Raw genomic sequence first — 17317 nt, forward strand, 5'->3', positions numbered from 1 at the left:
GTACCCCAACTCAGTAGGGTTTTCAATGTTTGAAACATGGTTTTCAAAACACATGTACAAGGTTTACTAGGCTACCAATAAGACCATAACATTTGCCAACAAATAGTCCCCAGCAAGAAGCTGTTCGACCTCTCAGGAACCTGTGTCCAGACACATATCTTGCCTACCTCTGCTTGTTGGAAAACAGATAATTGATGCAAATCCTGGTGTGTATAATAGACAATGATACTGATTTTAATAGTACCACTGTGCTAATTCCAAATTCTCCCTGACTATTACTTCTCCAAGTCCACTGTCAGCGGTACTTTATTTGCTATATACTTTATGTGTGTAAAGGTAAAAAGACAATTCTGCTCTAAATTGCACCATTGGTGTATTCCAACCAGACTATACTCTAATTAATGCTAGTGATGCTCAGATGTGATTTCAATAGCAGATAAAACACTATTTACTTTGCAATTCCACTATAAGGAAATAGCTTTGTTTGTCTGTTGGATTATAATGGAGAGATCAACTACAACTTCAGGCACATATTTGTTCTTTTTTAGTGGTAATAACTATGAATTTAATTGTAAATTTAAAAAAAAAAGTAATCCAAAATGGAATCATTTGAATTATTTTACGTATACATGGAGATTAAATAGATAAATAAAATTTTAACTATGCTGTTTCATTGGGGGTGTTGTTTTTTTTGTTTTTCTTTTATTGTTTTATTCATTTATATTTCAAATGTTGTCTGCCTTCCCAGCCCCCCCACGTCCTCCCTCTCCATTACCCCTCCTCTTTGCCTCTAAGAGGGTGCTCCCCTACCAACCCTCCTACTTCATCCCCTCTACTATGCCCCTTCTCTGGAGCATCAGCCTCCACAGAAGCAACCACTTCCCCAACCCCTGAGGCCAGACAAGGCAGTCCTCTGCTACTTACCTAGTGCGGGCCACGGAACAGCCCGTGTATGCTCTCTGGCTGGTGGCTTAGTCCCTGGAAGCTCTGAGTCATCCAGTTAGTTGATATTGTTGTTCTTCCTATAGGATTGCAGTCCCCTTCAGCTCCTTCAGGCCTTTCCCTAACTCTTCCATAGGGGTCCATGGACTCAGTCCAGTGATCCTTTTTGTATGTTCCTTATAAACAGTGAAAATCTCAATTATCCTGTCTAGCAGCTCTCTCTAGCATTTTTACCAAATAAGTAGTCTTCGGAGACCCATAGTCATAAAAGATAATCAATTTTAAAACTTAACATTGAATCTGTTTACAAAATGCCAGAAGCTTGAGTTAGCCTGGAAAGACTAAGCTATAAATGTCATCTTTTCCTTCTAGGTTTTTAAGCAAGAAACCTCAAAAGAGCAGGATGTGGCTGCTTTGACTCTGGAAAGGCAGATAATTATCTCCAAAAGTTCTAGATTGTTCTTGTGGTGGTTTGAGTGAGAATGTCCCCATGGGCTCAGACATTTGAATGCTTGGTCCTAAGTTAGTCATTCTATTTGGAGAGGCTTAGGAGGTGTGGCCATGTAGGAGAAAGTATATCAGTGAGGGAAGAGTTTGAGGTTTAAGTCTCAGGACATTCTCAGCATGCTCTTGCTGTTTCCTGATTGTAGTTTAACACATGGGCATCCAGTTTGCTGCTCCTGCCACCACGTCTGCCAGCTGCCTCACTTCCCTGTCATGATGGTGATGGATTTTATCCCTCTGGATAAAAAAAAAAAATCTGTAAACTCAAGTAAACTCGCCATCTTGGCCAAGGCTAGCAATAGAAAAGTAACCAAGGCAATGCTGTTAAACCTTCTGGTGGCAAAACAATCCAAAATTCCCATCCGCACAGAAATCAGGATTTTCCAAACTTACCTATTAGGAAAGCCATGTGTCCCTCTCCCCCAAAAGTACACATTCCCAGAATAGTCCAGCACTGCAGAGGTACTTCCAATAAGCAGTTCTAATGTGCTCATACACTTCCCAGCAAAGGTTCTTGCTCTGCCCTTTTGCTAGACTCTCCCAGGGAAGAGCAAAAGCAACTGATGACCAGGCCAGGCCATCAGGCCAGTTGAACCATCATGGCTTCTTTTGGGACTCTTCCCAAATGTTTCGGAGTCAGGGCTGAGAATCATCTTTGTCTCACTTCTCAGTATCATTGGTCTACAGGGACTATCAACTAGGATCCTAGAACCATGACCTACATTCGAACAGAGGGATCTGTGTGCAGGTGCAAGGCTGGCAAGACTGTCCCAGTGAGCAGAAAGGCACCACGGACCTTTCCTCTGAGAAGACACACTCTTTTCCTCCCCACACCTTTATCCTTTGGCACCACCAGCCATCAAGCAGGTAAAAAAATCTTTGCAGAGCTCTTTTTCTTAGTATACTCTGCCACTGAACACTGACCAAGAAAGGAACAGAAAACTACCTGTTCCAAAGAGCAACTATAGAAGCATGTTCACAGTATAAACTGTCCATAACCAGCCAATGGCCCATCTCTGTCCCAGGTCCCATAGTGAAAGAGAGTAAGTCAGAATGACTGCTATGCGCATCTGTGGGTTCATTTAGATGGTTTTCTTTAATTAACGATGAAGACACTACAATTCTAAGTACCAGACAGCATTGGGGGTAAAAGAATTGAACACAAGCATAACACTATAAAGAAAGCTTGTAAAAGTGAAACACTTCTAAAGAAAAAAAATATAAACCTGGCCTGGTACCCATTACATATATACATAATACGTTATCCACATATATACAGTAAATGTTTTGGTAGCAACATAGACCATGCGTCGGTCTTTTGTACACAGATGAAGTAGCACCGTCGATAGCACCACCATCTTCAGATGATAAACCAAACCACACACAGCAAATGGAAAGATAGATGGCATTCGTTTGGCCCACCCTGTAGCCAAGAGGTATAAGGAAAACAACTACATATGAAAGATTATTCTGAAAACTCTACTCTTAGGCCAGTGGCAAAGTTCTAAAATGGACTAAAAAAAAAAAAATGCTAACACTAAAGATGAGTATGCAAACAGACACATTTTCCTGGGTAGTGAATTTGTTCTACGGTATGGCATAATGGTTAGCACTGGAGAAAGGGACAGCGTGGACAAAGAGAGGTTTACATAGCAGGTGGATGGCAAAGGGATAACATAGCCATCTCTTGGTGTGAACATACCAAATGCCGAGCCATCATGGATAAGCTAGGGAAGGGAAATAACGCCTTACCCAAGTCATATGCTTAAAAACCATATTGGCTAATTATAGGCTCTTTAATTAAGAGTAGGGCCAAACATGTCCAGAACCTCTCAGTTTCCTTCCAGCATTTGTTTGGTGCTCTAGCTGCAAATAGTGAGTGATAGATACCCAACACACTAGCTGTGCCATACTCTCTGCAGGCATGTGGAGGAGATGGATAGACAGAGCTCTAGTAGAACCATCACCATCTCAGGCTTGACTCAGGGATGACCAGAGGCCCAATGTTCAATGCCTGGTTCTACTAACTATACGGAAGGCTGTCTTTACTCTCCATAGCTAAGCCCCCCCAGCTCAGCATGGAGGTCTTTTGGTTATTACTGACAAGGTTGTGCCTGCTCACACACCTGGAAGGACACCCTGCTTCTTTCAAGACTTTCAGGCAGCCAGAGCAGGTGAGGAGAACACCACCTCCTGCTAACATCCACCTTGTCATGACAGCACTAACCCTCCTGTCCTGTCACTACCAAGAAACTAGTTCTTATTTGGTTCCCCGCATTGTCCTCCATATGCCTTCCAAAAAAATCCTTTTTCTCCCCAATGTCAGTTTCCTGGTATAGGACCTCTTTGTATGACTATCTCACATAGAGATCTCAGCCAAGACAGCATGAGGTAAATATGGGATCATTATCACCCCTAGTCACAGCACTTCACAACTGTACTATCCGTCATGGCTCTTACTGTCACCATGGGATAAGCCATCTTCCCCTATCTTTAAGTCACCCGTTTTAAAGGTGTATCCAAGTACATGGTATATTGCTTTCAGGATGTTCCACTGTATCAAATAGGGTTCCCACACTATAAAATATTGTTTCCTATAGTACAGTAACACTTTGTCTCACATATAAATGAGAGTTAAAAGACAAATGCCGAGGAAAGACAGGATAAAGCTCTCTATTGCTGGCTAGATGATTCTTGAGCCGATCTACTTGTGTCGTTGGTAAATTAGTCAAGAGTGTCCCTGACCTTTGAAAGTTAGCAAGAAATGGCCACCCATGTAGCATCAGTACTGATTTGTCATTATTGACCCAGGCGGTTGATCATTAATGGAGTCAGTCCCCTCATTTCCAGCTGGTTCTAGGGCTTTGCTTTCACCCCAAAGAAAGCTATCATCTTAGCCAAGGGAGCATACCTGTTCTTTTCACAAAGAAGAATTTTAAAACCCTGTCCTAACAAGTCTTTAAGAAAGAATGCTGTGAAAGGTTGGTCTCATAAAGGAAAAAAAAAAAAAAGCCACAAACTTCCAGGTTAGCCAGAAGCCACTAGAAGCCCCATTAATATAAGCCCTTGGTTGGCCTGCAAATACTTGGAAATAGATAAAGGCCAACCCCCCCCCCCCTTTAATAGGAATTGAACACAAAAACTTAGCAGCTGATGTGCTTAAAGTAAACCCTTCAAGGAGCCAGAGCGTGAGATTTCAGCCGGGGTACCAGCAACTTCCAGTTGTAAGTCAGCCAAGTTTGATACTTTCATCAACCCTAGCTCAGGTAAAGTCTAGAAGAAGCTGAACAAGAAAGGCTACCTTTACATACTGACTCAATACAAAGCAAGAGAGATAGGAACCAGGAGACGATTGTCCAGTCTGTTCGTTCCTGTTCTCACCCCGAGTGTCAATAACCCCACATGCAGAGGTATGTCAGTCATAAATATTCAAAGCCTGGGCTCCTCCAGAAACTTCAGCCAGCTTGACAGGTTGGGGCTGACATTGTTCACTGGTCTCTTTTTAGTAACTCAGATCCTTGAGGGCAGAGAGCAATCAGCTTGCTTTCTTCTTACCTTAGCAAGAATTTGAGTCAGAATGCTTAAAAAAAAATAAATAAATAAAAAGTCACTTTAACAATGAGAGTCTTTTCTCATACATTTGTAAAACACCAACTTTCACTTCCTATTTTCAAAGCCTTTCTAACTGACAGCAAATGATGTCATTTGGTGAGTTCCTTGAAAACAATGAATTCTTATGACTAGAGACCTATTTATCTTAGAAATGGATGAGCATGCAAATGATTAAGATCTGCAACACTGAACATTGTACATCTGGTTGACTGAACACTAACCCGCACCTCAGCAGTTGGGGGTCTATTTATCTCTTTGAATAGAGCCAGGGGTCCCCAACCAGTTGATCAGGGCAACTGGGCAACTGTCGTGTCCCAACCCTTGCTCCTTCCTTGCAACCCCACCCAGGAAGCTCAAACCTTCCCAGAAGTAGAGTGTTGCTCCTCCCTGAAGCAGGGCTGAGTTCACAGGGACTCAGAGGGAGCCTGATCATTGAGTCTTCACCGTCATTTCAGGGAGTGTCGTGGCAAAGACAACTTACAATTCCAGAGGAAACATCTTCAGGTATAGTCATTGCCATTTATACTTGATAAAGTGAAAAGTCCTAAGATATGTGGACCTTCCAAACAAGGAAAGGATTCACATTTTCACTCCTAGATGTTTCAAAGGCAGGTCACTAAGTTTTTATGTGCTCTCTGTAAACTGTGTTTCACTAGCTAACCACTAAAAGGCCAGCAAACACCAGGGCAAATGGGCCAATTGCATTCATTTCAAACACACATAACACGGAAAGTTCCCAGAACACACGAGATAGGTGTCTTAGGGAACAAAACACATAACCCTGGTCATGACTTTAAAAAAAAAAAAATCTGGAATTTTAATTTCCAGTTAGCAAGAATGCACTTGTCTCTTGAGCCTTCTTGAGGCAATGTATGAAATGAAATATGATATGTACACAGAAAAAAAGGACAAGGGTGGGTGGGGGCAAAAGCTTATAGAAGTGGGGGGAGGGTCCAACAGTGTCTAGTATTATGAACAGAAAGACATTTTCAGAATTTATAAACATTCTTCATTCCGAGGAGAGCTTTTGACTTGAACGGATCGCTTCTGTCTCCTTCTCTCTACAGTATTTACAATGGAAGTCTGTGGTTTCCTCTCTTTGTTACAGTTCGCTTCCATTCAACTTCCAATTCTAAGCCGACACTTGAAAACACCCCAGTAGAATACATCCTCCTTCCGTTTGGAAAAGAACAAAAACAAAAACATACAAAACTAAGCTTAATTCTTTAAAGGAACTCAGCTCAACATTAAGTTTATATTACAGTATCAGCAAGTACAACTATACAGTCCAGAACCTTCTATGGCACTATGATTCTTATTATATTATTTTTCAGAATTAGAACGTTAAAACAAGGTCATCCCCTAGTCTACTCTTTTTAGCCTCGTTTTAAGCATTCATCCCACTCTTTAAAACAGAACATTGAATACCTCAGTTCCACATCAAAAAAAAAAAAATGTGCTGTAAGGAAAGCTACATTTTCATTAAAAATTACATATATAAATCAAAACCTATGTTAAATATTTAATACTCTCTCCACCCAACATGAACAGTTCCATATGAAGTAATTTACAGAGGCGCATCATGGAACATGGTTTCAGAGTAGAGGAAACGTCGGTTGCAAGTTTGACGGGAGTAAACCCATTCTCTTGGTGGTAGGGAGTGCACCAGCTCTTCGTGACCAGCTGTCCTTAAAGTTCAAGATAAAGTTTATGCACACTCATTGTTCCGGTGTCACAGTGCTTTCTTGTTGCTTGGCACAATGTAGAACGTGCAGTTCAGTCAATGAACTCCTGAGGATTGTACAAAGTAAACAAAACTGTAACGGATGCATCATACCATCTACTGAGGAGGAAGACGTGAGGTCCTGGTTGTGAATCGTGAAATAGTTCGAGTGTGGGTACCCATGAGTTAAAAGGAGGATTTGCTGAGGTCATTTAGGTCTTCATTCTGGGAAGAAAATAGAAAAATAAAAATAAAAAGTCACCATAGGCATCTGAAAATGTGGATTCAATCACAATACGGGGAGCTCACCCCTTTCAGAAGGAAGGCTGAACTAATGTTATAGGCACAAGCAGTACCTACATAAAATCAACACGCTAGTTAACTTTTCTTTCAAAATGCAAGTGTTTATAGCCATCACAAACCAGACTCAGTCAGTACTAAAACAGCGAACATCAGTGTAACCCATGCACTTCAAGAGTTTTGGCAACAAAGGAATACAAAATTCACTGGGGTTTTGATTGAAGCAAAAATGTACGTTCTGGTTCTCATTTAAAATATTAGAAAACATAAGGAACAGTTAGAGCCTACACTCAAGCTTCTAATTTAGGTGTCATAGAAATGTATTTAGGGGAAAACACTGCCTTTCTTCTCTGCAATTTAACAAAGCTGGCCACAACAGGACATTATCTGTAATTCTCCTTTTAGAAAGGGGACCCTTTATGAACTCCTGAAAGCATCTTAAGTTTTACATCAGACGGTCCCTCAGAAGTACTTATTTTTCATGAACCCAGAACTTAATCTATACATATCAACAGAGGATTCCAAACAGTCCACAGTGGAGTCAATTAGCATAAATACTCGTGAACGAGAGAACGGCTACATTAAATGCCATGGGGTAGGCAAAGTTGCATCCTGCTGAAGTTTGCCTTCTAGCAGTTCCGGAAAGGCAGGCAAGTTTCATTCATAAGTTAATACTGTGAAGCAAACAGGTGGATTTCACAACAGGTGCACAGAGGGAAAGTTCTAGATGCACGAAGGAGGGAAGGGCGCTTTTAGCTAAGAACATTAGGTAAGTACCTTACTGACACATTTGGCTGGGATCAGAAGAAAAGGGATAATCCGGGGATGTGGAAACAGGATTGTCACCCCAGTGTTTGTACAAGGCTTGCCACATAGCAGACACCTCATAAACGTGAACCAAACAAAGGGCGGGCATGCCATGGACTTGCTACTAAAGACGAGATAGAACAGGGCTCAGTACATTAAGAGACCAGCAATGGGCAGGCCATAAGAAAGGTGCGGTTTTATAGGATTGCCAAAGACCTTAAGGAACATATGGAGTTAAATACACAGATCTAGGCCAGAGACATGGTGAAAATCTCAACGGACAGACCAGGAGGTCTTTATCTAATTACATGGATAACTAAGGTAATAGTTTCAGATAAGATCAAGGTGAGATACAGGAAGGCAGTGGTTTCTAAACCTCACAGGCATAAATGCTGACCAACACACCTTGTTTTCCCTCTTGCCTTAGTTTTTGTGTGTGAGTCTGGGTCTTGCTATGTAGTACAGGATGTCTTTGAACTCATGATCATGCTGCTTCAGCCTTTCCAGTGTTGTGATTATAGGAAGTGTATACCAACAAGCCCAGCCTCAATCTCCTCTTGAAGGGGTTGGCTGTGATTCTGATCCGTTAGTGTTTACTGTTTACACAGTGGGTTTCAGACAAGTCAAAGTCTTACCAAACGAAGCCTCTAATTTTTACGATATTTCTATTTATTCTAAAATATTAACTCTGCCTCTAAAAGACAAGCTACTTTTTTACTTACTAATACTCAGCATGGAGGTGCCAATGCAAAAACAAACACGAGTGTTCTGGGTTTCTCACTGTAACTGCAGTGAGCCTGCTTACTTCAGGGGAGAAAGGGTCAGGCAGTCCCTACCAACAGTCCCAGCTGGGCTAGGAAACTCACCGGCCAAGCTCCAGGGCTCTCATTTACTTCTAAGGTTTTCCTGAACGCCTATCACAAAACCAAGAGACACCCAGACAGAACTTCACAGCTCTGGAACTAAAATGAGTCAGGTGGACCACACTGTATAATGCAAATATATAATGCAGAGGGGGCCCCAGGGGGGGGTGAAGGGCACAAGGCATGGTTTCCATTTCGTGTCTGGCTCTCCTCCAGAAGGGCAGAACAAACAGCTTAGGTTGGGAACAAACTGTACGCAGGATTATCCTCACATGTGTCAAACTGCATGAGTGTACGGGACAGAGACTAGGGGACCATTGAGGGGAGATATGGCCTTGATGTGTGCTTAAACACGTTGCTTTGCTCCCGTCAAGTGCAACCCTTGTAATTTTGCATATGCATGTTCAAAAAGCAGGAAATAATAATTAAAAAAGAACACACACCCCTTCATCAAATGCCTTCCTTTCAAAGCCTTAGCATGCTGCTTTAAAAGGGGGTTCATATAAACCTTTTCTGGCATCCAACTCAGCCACAGGTCTCACCTGTTGGTGTCACCAACTTAGGGACCTACAAAAGAGTGAGTGAGAGATGAAGGTGATGTGGGGGAGGAGGGGACAGAGGAAGGGTGAAGTTCACACCTGTTGATACAATGGTGTGAACCTACGGCTGCACACAAAGGCTAGCTACTGGGTAAATGACACAGGATTTTTGACAGACAACCCTCAGTGAGAACTCTCCTTGCTACTGGCCTTTTCAGAGGCAGCAAACATTCTCCAATCATGTGGCCAGTGTTTGCAGCAGTGTTTGTGGGCCACCTTCTCAAGTTCCCATTTCTTTCTGCAACTGCCTTCCCAACCTCAGGCAGTCTTTCCCATGGTCTCTCTAGCAGCTGGTCTTAGCTCTTGGAGGGTGCATTTGATCTTTGGAGACAAACAAAAAGCTTTCAGAGGCAAATATGGTGAATGAAGGGGCCTGCTAAACAGGGCTGATGGTTCACAGGGACCTATTATCTAAAGCCAGAGAGCATCAAGACTGAAGCTGCATAGACTGAGTTCATCCCGTGCATCAGGAAGACTACAGACTCCACAGACAGACCTCTCAGAGGCTTTATGGGACTTCTGTGCATCTTCCCACATTTGTATCACTACACTCTTGCAATCTAGACAGACTGAGCCTACAGTACCCAGTGCACTTGAAAAAAGGGAAAGCTCCAGGTCCACATATTTTTGCAACTTAGGAATATGTTTGAAGAATAGCAACAACAACAACAACAACAACAACAAAGATAATCACACTAGGTTCTCCCAGACATTCAATTCAATAAATATCTTATAGACCAACACAAATGCAATGACAAGGATGGCACAGCCACATGGACATGCAATGCTCTTGATAGGCACAGCCTTGGCTGGCAGATACCAATCACCCGTACCAAGTGTGGCCATGCTAATCTCCAAATATAAGAGCGCACTGGTTCTATGCATAGGCCGAAAGCACACCCGCAAGACAATTCCTTAAGAGAAGACACTGTACAAATATCAAGCGGTGATGTTCTGTCATGCATTCTCTCCGGTTACATCTCCAGGGAGTAACTTCTGAACCCAGAAATGTGATGCACCTGTCATGAGACTGAGTAGCAGGAAATTACACTTTGACAAAAACATCATCATCGAATCAGTATCTACTGCAGCCTTCTGTGAGTGTCTTTTTGGAAGATAAAATCCACCTAATCCTGCTGTCAGAAAAATGGGAAAATGTAATTTTTAAAGCGTTATCAAATGAGTCAGCACTAAGGATGGCACTTGAGTTGGAGAGGTTATTACATTACTGCACCCAGAAAGCATGGACAGCTTCCAGATCTCGACCGATCCCTAGTGGAGCTGAAGAACAAATCCAGCTTCTTCCCCCTTTCACTTTGCTTTGGCCTACTGAGCACATTTGACCCTGAAAGTTGAAGATGATACCCAGCTAACACAGAAGTATAGTGGAAGAACCTGGTCCTTTCCAGCAACCAACTTGTAATCAAACCCATTGATAAGGGCTATTTACCATCTTGTGCTTGCATGTTTTCAAACTTGTTGCCCATTTGAGAAACCAAGTGCAACATAGAGTCTGACTAGAGTTACTAGATTGAGTCTTAGGAAATAGGAGTAAAATGTGGCTCTAAAATGTGGCTAAAAAGTAACCCTCCGTCCTATAATGAAAAAATTTTAAAGGACTGAGGACCTTCCATGGAGGGAACAGTTTGAAACCTCTCTGTGGATTTAGCAAGACAATTTCCAATCAATGAAATTCCTCTACTCAAAGAAAGTTGTCAGAGTTTTGGGAATGCTGCCTAGTAAAAAAAAGATACTTAGTTCTTTTGGATATACAAGCTCCTGGTTCAATATATTGCATGGCAAAAATAGTGCCAAAACAGCATATTAGTGTTACATTTAACGTAAGTCTATGTTTTAAGAAGAGATGAATTACAGAAGATTATAAAATATAGAAGAATACAGAAGGAAAAAAAGCATTATATATAATGCCCAGTACCTATGGGGTAACTGTTAAATCAGTTATCCTAATTTCATAAAGGGTTTGAGATTTTGTAATTTTGCACTAATTTTTAACTGTCTTCTAAAAAGAAAAAACTAACATTCAAATCACGCTTCTGCACTTAAAAACATGTGAGGGAGAAACATGTGAAACTATTAGCCCATTTAAAAAAATCATTCTCATTAGAATCCTATCCTTTCTCCCATGTTCTTAATTCACCATTTATGTGGGGTGAGCTGCTGCTGTCTTGGTTTTGGTCCCCCAACTGGGAAATGAGAGAAAAAGTTAGAGAGTTCAAACATGCCTCTTGGGCACTGGTTTGTGCTCCAAGATGCGAGCTGTGATGCCCATGGTAGCAACATCCAGTATCTTCTTCCATCAGTCCTCCACTTCATATTTTTAAAACAGGGTCTTTCACTAAATCAGAAGCTCACCAGAGTCAACTGTATTAGCAGCCCAGCAAGCCTTAGGGATCCTCTTGTCTCCACCTCCCAGCGAAAGGATTACCTATACACACCACCATGCTCAGCTTTTTTAAGTGGACTCTAGATACTGAACATAGATGCTCAAGATTGCACAGCAAGCACTTTATGGGGAGACATCTCCCTCAGTTTCTAGGCCCACCATTCTCTTATTTCACACAATTACATCCAAGTTCATGCCACAGTCATCCATTCCTCCGGCTTCCACCCTGCTGCTGCTGCTGCTGCAATAGTAACTCCTGGTATGACTAATTCAAAACTCACATCTTCTAGAATGTTGATATATTGATGCTCATCTACTACATACTCCAAGAAAACTTTTTTTTTTGAAAGCATTCCTCAGTCTAGCAAACGAACCCACCAAATTACAGAATAACAAATCAAAATACACCAGTTGCAAATGGCATTGCAGCTTCTGCAACGAACAGGTGTCCCTTAATTATAACACTTGTTACTACACAATCTGAGATGGGGACATTGAAGTGCCACTCTACTTGATAGACTTGAAGCACTAATAGGATCCTGTGACTGGCAGTCAGAACTCTGACAAAGTACCAGAGAACTAAACAGCACTTCAGAGCATCACCTCTGCCAGTTCTGCTAACAATCCTATTAAGAAAAAAGAAAGCTATGACCAGAGAGATTCGAAAGTTTAGTGCACAGGAGAATCTATTTGGGCTTTAGAAGGTGCAGTTAGGAAGCATCAAGGCAAGCTGACACTGTGGAGTGAAAATATAGAGAGTGTGAAAGTACTGTCTATTCTAAAGCCTTCTGGTGATCACACCAAAATAAAACAAGAGTGAAATGAAGGTTAGAGGTAAGGACTGAGATAGTGCTACTTGATGTTGGAAAATGGAAAGGCATTTAAGCTCCAGAAAGAAAAACTTTTTTTTTTTCCAAACTGGCCAAGACTGAGCTGGCAAGCCTGGGTTCCATGATCTTAAATGGCAAAGGGTAACCAAGCAAGCCAAACCAATGCTTTAATGGACCTGTCTGAATACCACTCGTGCCTGCTGCCAGTCACATGGGCAGAAGCGAGCTGGAGAAAATAACAAGGTTGCTGGCCAGACCTTGACGGGCACAGAGTTGCCAGGGAGAAAATCCAGGATGGAGTGCCAACATGTGAGAGGCCATCTCGATCCAATTCCTCCTTTGTCGCCGCAAAAGATCTGGCAGGGCTGGTGACTTCAGGAGACCACCAACGAAGAAAGGCAAGCTTTATTAAAAGGGCATATCAAGATCTACCAAGGAGGCAATGGAGCCATTTGGTTCCTCTGTGGCCTGCTGGGGTAAGTGCTGCGCTCATGGTGGGGTTCTTCTTCCCTGGCTTCCATGAGGCTCTGGAAACTGCTCCAAATAATTATGGATGAGAAAAGAAATTTAAACAAAGATGTTCACTTCTCAGTAAGGAAAGGTTTGGTGTCAATCATGAATTAAATAAAACTCAAAAAAAAATTTTTTTTAAACTGAAGCTAGAGAGATGGCTCGGGGGTTAAGGATACTGGGTGCTTTCCTGGATGGGTGGGGGTGGGGGGGGCCCAGTTGGAATCTCAGCACCCATATGGCAATTCAGAACCATCTGTAACTCCAATTCCAGGGCATTGGTCTCCCTCTTTGGCCTCTGTGGGCACCAAGAATGCATATGGTGCACATACGTGCAGGTAAAACACTCATAAACATAAAATAAAAGTAATTAAAACTCTTCTAAAAGTTACTTTCAAAAAGTCATTTCCCATTCCTTTAATCAATTAAAGGGGGAGCACAATAATAAAGCAAATGGTACCAAAGGCATAATAGTGCTCCTAGAAACTGGTAAATCAAAATGCCTTCAATGTTTCCATCAATGCCGTATGTTACTGTGATTAATCATTTTTGACAACTTTACCAATCTAGAATCAAGGAGACACGCCTCTGTGTATGTCGCTGAGGAACTTTCTCGCCAGCCTAAATGTGGACTTGAATCCAGGAGTGAATGAAAAGGATACAGGGAGCTTAGCAACAGTATCCATCCCTCTCCGCCTCCTGAGTGAGGATGTCACAGGACCAGCTGCCTATTGTTACTGTTTCTGGAACTTTCCCACCATGATAAACTGTATCCCTGAATCATTATCCTGAAAACAACCTCTCCCATCCTTAAGCTGCTTTTGCCACAGCAATAATATAAGTAATATATATGTCCGCATACAGGACAGAATCAAAACAGCAAGCCTTAGAAAAATTCCTCTAAGGTACATGCAGGGCCGTTAAGGGTCATGGGCAGGAAGTCTTCCACATTCACGGTGTTGTTTCAACAGCATTATTCTCTCTTACGAGAATTACATTCTAGTTAGTTCTGAGGTTTATATTGAAACGTCACGTCACTTTTGGGGTTAAGGTTTTATTTTGTTTATAATGGTCAGAAATACAGGCCACAGAGTTTATAAGTCTGGCTTGTATACAAACCAGTGGATTTTAATTCCATCATGGTCCCCTTTACAATGTGGTGTAGAGAGAGCAAAAAGTGTCTGCAACACAGTTTCTGTAATTGGACAAAAGGGAAGGATGCAGATCTATTACCACAAACCTTTCTTTGCTCTTAAACACTAAGTAAGTTTCTCATGCGTGCTCTGTCCCTAGAGTCTGATGGCTCCAGGAAAGCGAAGCCCTGACCGGGCATGTGAGGAAGTGTCCGGATACCCAGTTGCTTCACAACCATCATCAGATTTTCCATAACAACATGTGAACGGGGCTCAGAACAGACATTCACACAGAATGCCCTGGATCTGCAGGGAACTGAAGTAACAATCCTTACCACAACTGACATCACTTTTGGCAGCTGGAGAAATAGGAAAACCTGTGTTTAATCTATTTCCTGATTGCTGCAAATGTGAGCCTGAGTCCCCCGTATTATGGTTGTGGTTGACTTTATGGAAGATCTTGATAATGCAAGAAATGCCTATGGAACCAAACAAGAAACTTTTAAAGGAACCACAGGGTACCTCAGCAGTGTGGCCTGATTTCCTCCCTGTAGGTGGTTTAAACTGGTCTACAGGAGGACAATGCCACTCCCAACAGTTCCTGGGAGTTCAATGTCAGGAAAAGTCTTTCTTTCCCCACTAAACACATCTAACTAACATCTCCAGGAAACCCTCATGTCAAATCACAAGGAAAAAGGTTGTCTGTTTGGCCTGTCTCCTGCCTTACTTTGAGGAGACTGTGGGGCAGGAAGGAGTATTTTGTAGTGAATTTGATCTTTGTTTGAAATTAAATGAGCTGTTCCAAAAAAAAAAAAAAGTGGTCCAACTAATAAAAGAACACTTTCTCTCTGAAACTAATTGAAAATACCTAAGAATGTGGCATTATTTCCAAATGCATTAAACCCCACACTAATCTCACTGATCTCACCTTAAGAACTCGTAAAGAAATACAACTTACAAAAGTTTTTGGGTATGAGGCTAAATTCTAAACAACAACAACAACAAAAAAATGAATCGCTCTTTGACTTTTTGTCTAAGATCAAATATAAAGGGAAGAATACGTTAGAAAGCTATGCACCTAACTTCGACTACACAAGTCCAAAGCTGAAACTCAATGGAATGGACTGTGTTAAAGACAAGCTATAGATATCCCTCACAACAAAGCAGTAATGTGTCCTTTCATCCAGGGTTCTTGTTTCATTTCCATTGCTATGATAAAACATCGACAATAAACAACCTAGGGGAGAAAGGGCCCAGCCCATTATTGAGAAGTGAAGGCAGGCACTTGAAGCAAGTCACATTATATCCACAGAAAGAAGCAGAGGCATACATCCTTGCTCATCTGCTTGCTTGTCCTCAGCCAGCTTTCTCTTTCTCATACTGTTCAGGACCTCCTGCCTAGGGCATGGTACTGCCCACAGTGGGCTGGATCTTCTGGTATCAATTAACAATCAAGATAATACTCACAGATATGGCCACAGGCCAAATGGATCTAGAGCATTCTATTAAGACTCTCCTCCCAAGTGACTTTTAGTTGTGTCAGGTTAACAGTGAATTGCCACTGCTCCAGTGACAAATAAGTAATCTATATGGGAATGTATTCTAAAATGAATTTTAAGAAAGTCAACCTGCAAAGGGGGTACTCTGAGAATGGAAACTGAGCATCGTATAGCTTTAATGCCTTTTAATAACTGATCATTTTGTTTAACTCCAAAGCTATTCACAAATATGATTGTGAATGGAAACTGAGACAACTTCTGTTACCTCCTCTCTGTGCCCTGTTCCTTCAGGCAAGTTACTCACTCTCTTGAAGTTTAATATTTCCATCTATAACACGGCATAACAATAACCACTGTGTAAGGTTATCATGGCGATCTATTGAGGTGATACATGAAATTCTCTTATTATGCATGCCATAGAAGTCCTTGATCTGTGATTCTTTTGTAACCGCTCTGACTAAGAACTAGAAATCCTGGGCACTCAGATTTCCTCCTGATAACTGAAAACATGCTAGCTGAGAATACCTTATAGAACTAGTAAGCACAAATGGGTCTTCAGACTACAGTGCAGCCACAGGCTAGAGCTGGCTGAAGGCAGATCCAGGATGCTGTTTAGGAAAAGAGATGTGGTTACATTGGAGAAGATATGGCATTGGAAATGTCAGAAGCAACAATGAAAGATGGTAGTGGGGAAGCTTACACTACGCCCTGTGGTATGATTTTTATGTTTTTATTTTTTATTAGATATTTTCTTTATTTACATTTCAAATGCTATCACGAAAGTCCCCTATACCCTCCCCCCGCCCTGCTCCCCTACCCACCCACTCCCACTTCTTGGCCCTGGGATCCCCTGTGCTGGGGCATGAACAGGGCATAGCAGGAGTTAAACTAGCAAGACAATACCATTCATCTGAGGTCTCCAACTAACGCCATCTAGAGAAACACCACCGAAAGGCCCCTTCTGCTACCTAAAGAAATTAGAAGATGGAACCCCTTGTCCTTTCTAACTCTGATAATGAACTTTCACAAAGAAACTACTTGAGCAAACAAGATGGCTGTTCACTTGGGTGTTTTTTAATGCACTGTTTCTAGTTTCTGAAGCATGTTTATTGTTGTGGGGGAGGAACTGGGTGGGTTAGGTTTCTACATTCCTTCTTCCAATCTCTCATCTGAATGAACTGAAGAAGACAGTGGCCTGACTAGTCAGGGCTGCCTGAGCAACTTGAATAGCCGAAGTTGATGCCAGATGCAATCAACTCTAACCATTAGCAGCTGGAAGAGTAGGGGGAAATTTTTGAAAGATAATCTGAATGAGTTGATAATGTGTACACGGCTGCTTGCAACTCTCGGGCCTTTGAAGAAGACACCGGTGTTGATTCCTGACTGACTGCAAACAGTTCTTTATTGTCTCACACAAAGAAACAAAAATCTCTTGGCCGCCAAAGGGAGAGTGACCTTTCACCTGTTCCAAAGGTCTGGTGCCTTCATCTTTCAAGTCTCGCTTCCACTTGGCTCTCGAGATCATCCCTAGCTCTGTGTGCACGTGTGCACTTGTGTGTGAGTGTGTGCATGTACTCGCATGCGTAGGCCA

The 17317-nt window shown here is 42.0% G+C and overlaps 1 protein-coding gene across 1 annotated transcript in view; it reads right to left on the reverse strand.

Annotated features, from left to right (window-relative positions):
* Positions 1-2523: 2523 nt before the first annotated feature.
* The window catches only part of Irs1 (insulin receptor substrate 1), a 56559-nt gene continuing 41765 nt past the window's right edge, over positions 2524-17317 (reverse strand). Inside the window, exon 2 of the mRNA XM_021197461.2 lies at positions 2524-7006. The gene's annotated coding sequence lies outside the window, so the exon portion shown is untranslated. The remainder of the gene's footprint in view (positions 7007-17317) is intronic.

The sequence above is a fragment of the Mus pahari genome, chromosome 5, assembly GCF_900095145.1.
Source record: "Mus pahari chromosome 5, PAHARI_EIJ_v1.1, whole genome shotgun sequence".
NCBI lineage: Eukaryota > Metazoa > Chordata > Mammalia > Rodentia > Muridae > Mus > Mus pahari.